The following is a 12,500-nucleotide window of genomic DNA, read 5'->3' as shown; positions in this document are numbered from 1 at the left end:
TGAAATGTTCAGACAACACACTTATTCTAAGCCTACTGAAGGCTGGCGACTGCCCCTCTACTTATCTTAAAGAGATCGACTCCTTTCAGGTCTGGTGTGAGAGACATCATCTCGTTCTCAACACCACCAAAACTAAAGACATGATCTATGACCCCAGAGAAGTGAGAGTACAGTACATGACCCTGTGGTAATTGGCGACTGTGAAATAGACAGTGATGGGCAGTAGCTTGCTACAAGTAGCGAAGCTACATAGCTTAACTACAATTCTCAGTAGCGTGCTGGTAGCTCGCTACTTTTTAACCAGGGTAGCGTTCTCTGAAGCGGAGCTATTTATAGAACGAAGTAGTAACGTAGCGACGAGAAACGTTACACGCTACTTTCGCAGTCTAGACAGGAAGATCTGCGAGGAGAAAAAAAAACTCCCCGTAAAAAAACCCACTATGATTGGTTGGTTTGTTTAGATATGAGTGACGACTCACGATTGGGTATGGTAGGCCAAAATATTACGGGTAGGCCAATCAGAGGCAGGATAGGGCGGGACTCCAGGCCGCAAACCAGGAAGTGAAAATCTAAACGCAGACCACTGAATGAGAATGAATGGATGAATTTACAATAACAGCGCGAAATAATGGCAGAGGGATTTGATGTTTCCACTGATGGCATTGATGAAGATGATGTCAACAACAATAACAACACTGCATCTCCATGGCCCTACCTGGACACGTTTATGAGTTTGACTGAAAAAACGCCTAAAACATATGTGTTTAGGACGGTGTTTATTGTGTCAACCAAAAACGAAGCTGCTCTCGACGTCCCACACGTCCAATACTAACTTGAGAACACATATTCAGGTGAGCTGATGAAAACCCTTACTGTCTTTACATAAACATTGTCAACTGTTCCCAAACAGCACACAAGTCAGTGCACTTTTTATCAACAGCTTTAACTAACAGTCTGTCTGAGATAGGCTAGCTGCTATGAACAATATTATTGATTGATTGATTGAAAAGTGTATTAACAGATTGCAGAATGGGTACAGTACAGTACAGCTCAATACATACAATTGTTAAGGGGATGCAGAAAATAGGGAAAAGATCGTCCTAGACCAGTGGTTCTCAACCTGTGGCCATGGAATGTTTTGTGAGTTACATATCTAGCAGCCAAGGATAGTATTGTTTGTCTAGCAGTGTCAAGCTTGAGTGTTATACTCTGAGTACATACTGTAGTAGTATAGTTCCAATGCCGATTACCCCATGCTGCTTATTTCCGTACTTAAGAATGTATAAATGTTACATAGGATTTCGTTAATGTCTATTTTGTAGACAAATGTTTCTTGCACTTTTTCTTTGGCCAGATTATTGTCATTTTGTTACTGTGGTTTGAGTTGAAACAGTAGTTTATCCTGTGCTGAAAAGTCTCCATTCCAATAGAGGGAGTATATATTTGTGTTTATTTTATTATTGTTTCACTGCCTTTTCCACACTTCTTTCCTCATGTTAAAAGGATGACACAAAAAGCCAGACCGAGGGCTTGTTTCAGTTTTATAATAAACAATCAAACTGAGCTATTTTTTTGCCTGCCTATTTGTTTGGTGTAAACTTGATCACAAAGTAAAAAAAAAAAAAAAAATTGTGCCGATGTAGCTAGCTATTTTAGCCATGTTCTTGTAGTGTAGCTTGCTACATTTCTCTGGTGATAGCTTCCATTGTAGTTTAGCTATATTTAATCGAGAGTAACTTGTAGTGTAGCTTGCTACATTTTCCAAGTAGCTTGCCCATCACTGGAAATAGAGCAGGTTGCATCGTACAAATGCCTTGGGATCCACATGGATAATCTACTGAAATGGGATGTACATGTTGATGTTCTGTGTTCCACACTAGCCCAACGTCTGCACTTCCTCTGGGGACTCAGACTGTTTGGTGTGAGCACAGCGATCTATAATTCTATAAAGCTGTCTTAGAACGCCTGATGAGATATGGGATGGCAGCGTGGTTTGATACACTCACAGTACAGTGCAAGTCGAAGCTTGAAAGGCAAGTGAAAGCAGCGATGAAGGTGACCGGAGATATTAAGTATCCGTCACTCCAATCAATCTTTGAGAATGTAGTTGTTATGGTTTGTAACCGACCCCAATCGCACAACACAAGACAGGTATGAGGGTAAGCCAAGAAACTGGCATTTATTGAAACAAAGGGAAACCGGCACTGTCCCTTTAAGGGAGAAACACAAAATACTGGAAATAACAAGAAGGGAAGGAACAGGCTAAGGGAACGCTAGGGGAAGGTTAAGGGAACACTAAGGGAAGGCTAAGGGAACGCTAGGGGAAGGTTAAGGGAACACTAAGGGAGGAACTAGGAGGACCGGACGGGAGGACTAGGAGGAACTAGAGAGGGGAGAACTAGGGACAGAGGGACAGGTACTGGGGGACATAGGGAACAGGTTCTGGGGAACAGAGGGCCAGGTTCTGGTGACAGAGGGACAGAGGCCCGCGGAGGCGGGCTGGGGACGAGGAGGACTAGAAAGGGGAGAACAGGGACAGAGGCCCGCGGAGGCGGGCTGGGGACAGGGAGGACTGGGAGGACTGGTGGGAAACATCAGGGCCGCTCTGCAGAACTCTCTCGGCAGATCTCCGAGGTGGGTAACGGCGGCCGAGAGGGAGAGAGGAGAGGGTTAAAGTACAAAGGGGAAAACAGAGCAGATGCAGGAGAGGTGACTAGTCCAAATACAAAAGTTATCAAAGTAAAAACTATCTTCGTGTAAAATACACAAAGAGCAAAGTTCCAAAAACAATCCAAAAGTGAATACTATCTTCGGTGTGAACAAACACACAGTGGGAGATGTAACGTCCAAAATAATATCCCAGTGAAAACAAACAGAGGCACACGCTGGGTGAGTGACTGTCTGATTAAAAAGGTGGTTATCTTCAGTGTTAAGAAACACACGAAAACGGAGATGATCAAGACAGTCAAATAAACTCACCCAGACGTAATGCGTAAAGGAGCTGGAACAGCAGCGGGGCGAGGGCGTCGCCACCGGGGAGCCGGCTGTCCGAGCCGAGGTCAGAGTGGTGCTGGAACAGGCAGCGGGGCGAGAGCGTCGCCACCGGGGAGCCGGCTGTCCGAGCCGAGGTCAGAGTGGTGCGCCACTGCTTGGAGTGCGCGCCGGAACCGAGAGACGCATCTGGGGTGCGTCTGCGTGGAGGAGTGTGCCAAGCTTGGAGGTCTGGATGATGCGCGTCTGTGCGCTGGTACGGAGGAGCGTGCCAAGCTCGAAGGTCTGGAAGATGCGCGTCTGTGCGCTGGTACGGAGGAGCGTGCCAAGCTCGAAGGTCTGGAAGATGCGCGTCTGTGCGCTGGTACGGAGGAGCGTGCCAAGCTCGAAGGTCTGGATGATGCGCGTCTGTGCGCTGGTACGGAGGAGCGTGCCAAGCTCGAAGGTCTGGAAGATGCGCGTCTGTGCGCTGGTACGGAGGAGCGTGCCAAGCTCGAAGGTCTGGAAGATGCGCGTCTGTGCGCTGGTACGGAGGAGCGTGCCAAGCTCGAAGGTCTGGAAGATGCGCGTCTGTGCGCTGGTACGGAGGAGCGTGCCAAGCTCAAAGGTCTGGATGATGCGCGTCTGTGCGCTGGTACGGAGGAGCGTGCCAAGCTCGAAGGTCTGGAAGATGCGCGTCTGTGCGCTGGTACGGAGGAGCGTGCCAAGCTCGAAGGTCTGGAAGATGCGCGTCTGCGCTGGTCTGGAGAGCGTGCCAAGCTCGAAGGTCTGGTAGATGCGCGTCTGCGCGCTGAGGTCTGGAGAGCGTGCCAAGCTCGAGGGTCTGGAAGATGCGCGTCTGCGCTGGTCTGGAGAGCGTGCCAAGCTCGAAGGTCTGGTAGATGCGCGTCTGCGCTGGTCTGGAGAGCGTGCCAAGTTCGAGGGTCTGGAAGATGCGCGTCTGCGCTGGTCTGGATGTGCGTCAGGACGACAGCTGCGCGGGGGGTCTGAAGTGGATGACTGGGATGCCTCCCGTGGAAGTCTAGGGAGCGCAGACCAGTCCCACTCTCAGGCAACGGCGACAGCAGGCGAAGGCTGGAGCATACATCTCTACGCCGGAGAATCAATACAGCATAGGCAGAACAGAGGACCTCCCGAAAGAGTCTAGATGTTTGAGAATATGATACGGCATGTTTACAACACGACCCCACGCCAAAACGAGGGGAAGAGCCCTGGTATTTAAAGCCCACAGGGGAACTAATTAGCCTGCCACCACAGGTGCGAGAGGTAATTGATAATCGAACTAAAAGTGTGAGTTCGGCACCAGACCAATCAAACACATAATGACAGGTAGTCCAGGTGTGGCCACTGAGAGTAAACGAGAGTAAAGAACGAGAGGGTGGGGGCTAGAGAGAGTGAGTGAGAAGGGAATTCCTAAACAGTAGGCTTAAAGAAAACAGAGAAAGTTGGTGAGCAGCGGACAAAACCTCACAGTACCCCCCCCTCAACGGGAGCCACCCGGCGACCCAAAAAAAATACAGACAGAGTGGCAGGGGGCAAAACAAGGCAAAAACAAAAGGTACTGGCCAAGCCAGCAGGGGAAGCCACCACAAGAGTGGGGCTAGCAAAAGAAACAGGGTCGCCGAGGGGTAACTAGGGTAGCAGAGGGGCAACTGGAGGAGCTGAGGGGTAACCAGAGGAGCTGAGGGGTAACTAGAGGAGCAGAGGGGTAACCAGAGGAGCCGAGGGGTAACTAGAGGAGCAGAGGGGTAACCATGGTAGCACCGGGAAAAGGACTAGCAGAGGGAAGGTTAGCTGCCAGGGCACTGATAGCTACAGGGCCTATGCTAGCTGTACTGCTACATCAACATAGAGGCTGCGCAAGCTGCCGGAGCTAGGCTAGCAGAGGGAAAGGGCAGCTGCCAAGGCACTGATAGCTACAGGGCCTATGCTAGCTGTACTGTTACATCAACATAGAGGCTGCGCTAGCTGCCGAGCTAGGCTAGCAGGGGGAAAGGGTAGCTGCCAAGGCACTGATAGCTACAGGGCCTATGCCAGCTGTACTGCTACATTAACATAGAGGCTGCGCTAGCTGCCGGAGCTAGGCTGGCAGACAGGGCTGGACCAGCATGAGAGAACAAGCTAGCTGGAAGGACAGTCCTAGCTGTGTGAGATAAACTGACCTTGCTAGCTGAAAGGGCAGTCCTAGCAGTGGGAATACTGACCTTGCCAGCTGAAAGGGCAGTCCTAGCAGTGGGATAAACTGACCTTGCTAGCTGAAAAGGCAGTCCTAGCAGTGGGAGCAAACTGACCATGCTAGCTGAAGGGGCAGTCCTAGCAGTGGGAGAGAAACTGACCTTGCTAGCTGAAAGGGCAGTCCTAGCAGTGGGAGATAAACTGACCTTGCTAGCTGAAAGGGCAGTCCTAGCAGTGGGGATAAACTGACCATGCTAGCTGAAAGGGCAGTCCTAGCAGTGGGGATAAAACTGACCTTGCTAGCTGAAAGGGCAGTCCTAGCAGTGGGAGATAAACTGACCTTGCTAGCTGAAAGGGCAGTCCTAGCAGTGGGGAAACTGACCTTGCTAGCTGAAAGGGCAGTCCTAGCAGTGGGAATACTGACCTTGCTAGCTGAAAGGGCAGTCCTAGCAGTGGGAGATAAACTGACCTTGCTAGCTGAAAGGGCAGTCCTAGCAGTGGGGAAACTGACCTTGCTAGCTGAAAGGGCAGTCCTAGCAGTGGGAATACTGACCTTGCTAGCTGAAAGGGCAGTCCTAGCAGTGGGAATACTGACCATGCTAGCTGAAAGGGCAGTCCTAGCAGTGGGAGAAAACTGACCCTGCTAGCTGAAGGGGCAGTCCTAGCAGTGTGAGATGCTACACAAAAAAGTGGAGGCCATGCAGAGGGACCGGGTTAGCTGCTTGGGCCTGGCTAGCTACAGGGCCTATGCCAGCTGCAAGGCTGCATTAACATAGAGGCTGTGCTAACAGCCGGGGCCAAGCTAGCAGACCGGGGCCATGCAGAGGGAATTAGGTTAGCTGCCTGGCATGGCTAGCTACAGGGCCCATGCCAGCAGCAAGGGCTGCATAAAACATAGAGGCTGTGCTAGCAGCCGGGGCTAAGCTAGCAGACTGGGGCTCTGCTGAGGGACTGGGTTAGCTGCCAGGGCAAGGCTAGCTACAGGGCCTATGCCAGCAGCAAGGGCTGCATAAACATAGAGGCTGTGCTAGCAGCCGGGGCAAGGCTAGCAGACAGGGGCCATGCTGGTAGTAGAGGCCTAACAAGCTGCAGGGGGGTCAAACAGGGCTAACAGGGAAGCCAACAGGGCTAACAGGGGAGCTAACAGGCTAACAGGGGAGCTAAACTGGGCTAACAGGGAAGCCAACAGGGCTAACAGGGGAGCTAACAGGGGAGCTAGAGGGGAACTAGAGGGAACAAGAAAAAAAAGGCAAACTCAACATACACCGTCTGTGCTGGCTGGGGTCGTCGATTTGGTGGGGTCGTACTGTTATGGTTTGTAACCGACCCCAATCGCACAACACAAGACAGGTATGAGGGTAAGCCAAGAAACGGGCATTTATTGAAACAAAGGGAAACCGGCACTGTCCCTTTAAGGGAGAAACACAAAATACTGGAAATAACAAGAGGGGAAGGAACAGGCTAAGGGAACGCTAGGGGAAGGTTAAGGGAACACTAAGGGAAGGCTAAGGGAACGCTAGGGGAAGGTTAAGGGAACACTAAGGGAAGGCTAAGGGAACGCTAGGGGAAGGTTAAGGGAACACTAAGGGAAGGCTAAGGGAACGCTAGGGGAAGGTTGGAAGAAACAGGGAGGAACTAGGAGGACCGGACGGGAGGACTAGGAGGAACTAGAGAGGGGAGAACTAGGGACAGAGGGACAGGTACTGGTGACAGAGGGACAGAGGCCCGCGGAGGCGGGCTGGGGACGAGGAGGACTAGAAGGACTGGTGGGAAACATCAGGGCCGCTCTGCAGAACTCTCTCGGCAGATCTCCGAGGTGGGTAACGGCGGCCGAGAGGGAGAGAGGAGAGGGTTAAAGTACAAAGGGGAAAACAGAGCAGATGCAGGAGAGGTGACTAGTCCAAATACAAAAGTTATCAAAGTAAAAACTATCTTCGTGTAAAATACACAAAGAGCAAAGTTCCAAAAACAATCCAAAAGTGAATACTATCTTCGGTGTGAACAAACACACAGTGGGAGATGTAACGTCCAAAATAATATCCCAGTGAAAACAAACAGAGGCACACGCTGGGTGAGTGACTGTCTGATTAAAAAGGTGGTTATCTTCAGTGTTAAGAAACACACGAAAACGGAGATGATCAAGACAGTCAAATAAACTCACCCAGACGTAATGCGTAAAGGAGCTGGAACAGCAGCGGGGCGAGGGCGTCGCCACCGGGGAGCCGGCTGTCCGAGCCGAGGTCAGAGTGGTGCTGGAACAGGCAGCGGGGCGAGAGCGTCGCCACCGGGGAGCCGGCTGTCCGAGCCGAGATCAGAGTGGTGCGCCACTGCTTGGAGTGCGCGCCGGAACCGAGAGACGCATCTGGGGTGCGTCTGCGTGGAGGAGTGTGCCAAGCTTGGAGGTCTGGATGATGCGCGTCTGTGCGCTGGTACGGAGGAGCGTGCCAAGCTCGAAGGTCTGGAAGATGCGCGTCTGTGCGCTGGTACGGAGGAGCGTGCCAAGCTCGAAGGTCTGGAAGATGCGCGTCTGTGCGCTGGTACGGAGGAGCGTGCCAAGCTCGAAGGTCTGGATGATGCGCGTCTGTGCGCTGGTACGGAGGAGCGTACCAAGCTCGAAGGTCTGGAAGATGCGCGTCTGTGCGCTGGTACGGAGGAGCGTGCCAAGCTCGAAGGTCTGGAAGATGCGCGTCTGTGCGCTGGTACGGAGGAGCGTGCCAAGCTCGAAGGTCTGGAAGATGCGCGTCTGTGCGCTGGTACGGAGGAGCGTGCCAAGCTCGAAGGTCTGGATGATGCGCGTCTGTGCGCTGGTACGGAGGAGCGTGCCAAGCTCGAAGGTCTGGAAGATGCGCGTCTGTGCGCTGGTACGGAGGAGCGTGCCAAGCTCGAAGGTCTGGAAGATGCGCGTCTGCGCTGGTCTGGAGAGCGTGCCAAGCTCGAAGGTCTGGAAGATGCGCGTCTGTGCGCTGGTACGGAGGAGCGTGCCAAGCTCGAAGGTCTGGAAGATGCGCGTCTGCGCTGGTCTGGAGAGCGTGCCAAGCTCGAAGGTCTGGTAGATGCGCGTCTGTGCGCTGGTACGGAGGAGCGTGCCAAGCTCGAAGGTCTGGATGATGCGCGTCTGTGCGCTGGTACGGAGGAGCGTGCCAAGCTCGAAGGTCTGGAAGATGCGCGTCTGTGCGCTGGTACGGAGGAGCGTGCCAAGCTCGAAGGTCTGGACGATGCGCGTCTGTGCGCTGGTACGGAGGAGCGTGCCAAGCTCGAAGGTCTGGAAGATGCGCGTCTGTGCGCTGGTACGGAGGAGCGTGCCAAGCTCGAAGGTCTGGAAGATGCGCGTCTGTGCGCTGGTACGGAGGAGCGTGCCAAGCTCGAAGGTCTGGAAGATGCGCGTCTGCGCTGGTCTGGAGAGCGTGCCAAGCTCGAAGGTCTGGAAGATGCGCGTCTGTGCGCTGGTACGGAGGAGCGTGCCAAGCTCGAAGGTCTGGAAGATGCGCGTCTGCGCTGGTCTGGAGAGCGTGCCAAGCTCGAAGGTCTGGTAGATGCGCGTCTGTGCGCTGGTACGGAGGAGCGTGCCAAGCTCGAAGGTCTGGATGATGCGCGTCTGTGCGCTGGTACGGAGGAGCGTGCCAAGCTCGAAGGTATGGAAGATGCGCGTCTGTGCGCTGGTACGGAGGAGCGTGCCAAGCTCGAAGGTCTGGAAGATGCGCGTCTGTGCGCTGGTACGGAGGAGCATCATACATCATATATAAGTTCTTCCTCAGGGAGACGGTTCAGAGCAAGTAGATACAAGAGCAACCGCTACAAGCTCTCCTTCCTTCCTACATCCATCATTCTCCTAAATAAATCGTCTAGAACACGGTAACACTTGAGGTTTTGTTCTATTCTTTTGAGGTGCCACTTAACAGTGGGTTGTCACCTCTTTCTTGTCTCTTCAAATCTTGTTGCAATATAATTAGGGCATGGTCCAACACTAGGGCAAGGTACAATTTAAAGGGAAAGGTGCAATATGAAGCTTTTGAAATGAGTTTACCTACTTGTGAATTATTCGTTGTATGTCTCTATGCATTGTCATATTTGTCTGATGTCCTTTTTACGAACTGTATGAATGATATATCTTTTTCTTTTTTGTTTACACTGTTATCGCAGACTGATGCAGCACTGATGTTCCTAGTAAATTTCCCCCTCGGGGACAATAAAGTTTCTTCTCTTCTTATTCTTATCTTATCTCCCCCCTCTCCCTCTCCCTCTCTCTCCTCTTTTCTCTTCTTACCTGCACAGACAAACTCCTTCTTCTGCACCTCCGCCACGTTGTGGCCCCTCATGTGCGGCGGGGACATGCACTGCGTGTAGAGGCCCAGCCGGGGGCGCTGTCTCAGCCACTCCGACAGCCAGGCCACGTGGCAGTCACACTGAAGGTTGTTGGAGTGCAGGCGACTGGGAGACGGAGGAGGAGAGGGAGGGAGAGGGGGTGGGGGAGGGAGGGATGTAGGAGGAGAGTGCGGTGGTGAGAGGAGGATTTAGGAGAAGGAGGGCGGGGGTGAGAGAGGAACATTTAAGGAAGGGTGGATGGAGGAAGGGAGGGAGGGTGGGGATGAGAGAGGAGGGTGGATGATGAGAGAGGAGGGTGGATGATGAGAGAGGAGGGTGGATGATGAGAGAGGAGGGTGGAAGATGAGAGAGGAGGGTGGAGGATGAGAGAGGAGGGTGGATGATGAGAGGAGGGTGGAGGATGAGAGAGGAGGGTGGAGGATGAGAGAGGAGGGTGGATGATGAGAGGAGGGTGGAGGATGAGAGAGGAGGGTGGAGGATGAGAGAGGAGGGTGGAGGATGAGAGAGATGCAAGTAAAATGCAGGAGGTTAGCGTAGAAGAGTGGAGAGACAGAGACACGGACGTGGAAGGAAGTAAAAGAGAAGTGAGTGTACAAATGGAGAGAGAGAGAGAGAGAGAGAGAGAGAGAGAGAGAGGGGGGGAGAGGGTGGAGGAAGGATAGAGAGAGAGGGATGTAGAGGAGGGATGGGAAAGAGAGGAGGAGGGATGGGAAAGAGAGAAGGAAGGATGGTAAAGAGAGGAGGAGGGTGGGGGAGGAGGGGGAGGTATGGATCGATCAATTAATTGCAATCAATCACAAAGGAACAGAGACAAAGGACGCTGGGCCGGCCCTCGGGGAGTCGATGTGTAGAAGCCACTAAACGCTGCAATACGGCTGCTGCCACTTACAAGGTCCTGAGTTTAGGCTATGTGGTTGAAACTGGCAACAGACAGACGGCTGATATTGTTGTTGTTAAGAGTGCTGAGGAGAGAGGGAGAGAGAGAGAGAGAGAGAGAGAGAGAGAGAGAGAGAGAGAAGGAGAGAGAGATAGGAGAGAGAGAGAGAGAGAGAGAGAGAGAGAGAGAGAGAAAAAAATAAGAGGTGTGGAGAATATATACATAACATTAAATTATTCATATCGGATATTTGAAATATGTTTTAATATGTCAAATAAATGTAAATTGTATTTAGATATTTTTGCAATAACTGTACAATTCCTCTTATATAAAATTGCAGATCTCCAAAAGCTCCAATTGAGGGCTGGTATTGCCCCATGTGTTTAGAGACAATTCAATAACATTAAAATGTAAAATAAAATGCATTGTAAAATGTAAAGAAAAATGCATGTGGGAATATGTCTGAAAGATCAACTTTTTTGGAGATATGAGGTTTCATCATGTGAATGATGAAGTTAAAAGAGAAACTCAACCCGCAAAAAATGACGTTCGTCTCATTGGGTAGAACTTGATTCAGCCATACAATATAATATGTGAAAAACGTCTTCCTCGTCGGAAGCCTCGTTTTCCCAGCATCTAGCCTTCGGGAGATGAGGGTGACGGAAAGAATAAGTTGTTTAAGAAAATGTGAACGTAGTTTTTCTGAATATCTTCCCACAATGAACATTGTTTTTTATTATTAAAATTATTTTACTTTATTTTTTACCAAATCTTTCTCTATCTGTCGAATCAGCACAAGAGTTTGCGGTGGAATTCCCCTTAATCGCACAGAGGATGTAATCACACTTAGCTATTTAGATGCCGCAGCATTTTGCTATAACTGTGTTCCAAGGGTCGGCAAAGGTTATTGGGTGCGGCCGTGTCTCACCCAGTGCACCGTTCGACCAATCGTGTATCCTTGATTTATCTGAAAAGGCGATTGGTTAAAGAGGTACTCACAGCACTTCCAGGTCGCGTAACGCTCGGAAAGCTCCATCTTCAATACAGCTGATGTGTTATAATCCAACTGCCTGCTCGCGTGCACACACAGACACACACACACACACACACACACAAATAATGAGAAGAGGTGGTAAGTTGTGAAGGCGTCCTTTGTCTTCAGGAGAGCCAGGTAGTTAGATATTAAAATGTACCGACTCCCTCCGCAAACTCATCACCATCTCTCTCTCTCTCTCTCTCTCTCTCTCTCTCTCGTCTCTCTCTCTCTCTCTCTCTTCTCTCTCTCTCTCTCTCTCTCTCTCTCTCTCTCTCTCTCTCTCTCTCTCTCTCTCTCTCTCTATTTCTCTCTCTAATTTTGATTCAAGCCTTACATCTTTGTTCCATCTAAATACGTTCACCTCTGAATCCATTTCCCTCCTCATTTCTCCTCTTCTTCTCTCCTGTCCTCTGTTCTGTATGCTTCCTCTACCCCTCTCCCCCCCCCCCCCCCCCCCCCCCCCCCCCCCCCTCTCTCTCCTCTCTCTCTCCTCTCTCTCTCTCTCTCTCTCTCTCTCTCTCTCTCTCTCTCTCTCTCTCTCTCTCTCTCCTCTCTCCCTCTCTTCCCTCTATCCCCTCTCTACTCAGAATCACTTTGCTGAAACAATTTAATTAAGGCATAAGGACAGTAAATCATGCGCTGTCACATGCATACTCACTCACACTTGCACACACACACACATACACACACACAATGAGCATGCACGCACCCACCCATACACCCCCCACCCCCTCACACAACACACACACACACACACACACACACACACACACACACACACACACACACACACACACACACACATACACACACACACACACACACACACCACACACACACACACACACACACACACACACACACACACACACACACACACACACACACACACACACACACACACACACACACACACACACACACACAGACTTCCCTGTCCTTTGTTTAACAATAATTGCCTGGCATTTAAAAAAGACTTATCTGATCTGAAGAAAAAACACAAAACCATATTTAGAAATCCATATATAGAAAATGACTTCTTCCAATTATTTTACCTGCAAATAACCAACAATTATCTACAATCGTCATAAGTAGAGC

At 50.9% G+C, this 12,500-nt stretch overlaps 1 pseudogene across 1 annotated transcript in view; it reads right to left on the bottom strand.

Annotated features, from left to right (window-relative positions):
* The window catches only part of LOC311248247 (slit homolog 2 protein-like), a 15,458-nt pseudogene extending 4,037 nt beyond the window's left edge, over positions 1-11,421 (bottom strand). Inside the window, exons 1-3 of the transcript XR_014621027.1 lie at positions 11,366-11,421; positions 10,379-10,451; positions 9,431-9,594 (exon numbers count right to left, since the gene is read on the bottom strand). The product of XR_014621027.1 is annotated as a slit homolog 2 protein-like (transcript). The remainder of the gene's footprint in view (positions 1-9,430; positions 9,595-10,378; positions 10,452-11,365) is intronic.
* Between the last annotated feature and the right edge of the window lie 1,079 nt (positions 11,422-12,500).

Source organism: Notolepis coatsorum, assembly GCF_963971535.1.
Source record: "Notolepis coatsorum genome assembly, contig: SCAFFOLD_3620, whole genome shotgun sequence".
In the NCBI taxonomy this organism is placed as follows: domain Eukaryota; kingdom Metazoa; phylum Chordata; class Actinopteri; order Aulopiformes; family Paralepididae; genus Notolepis; species Notolepis coatsorum.
This window is presented reverse-complemented; position numbering and strand designations above follow the sequence as displayed.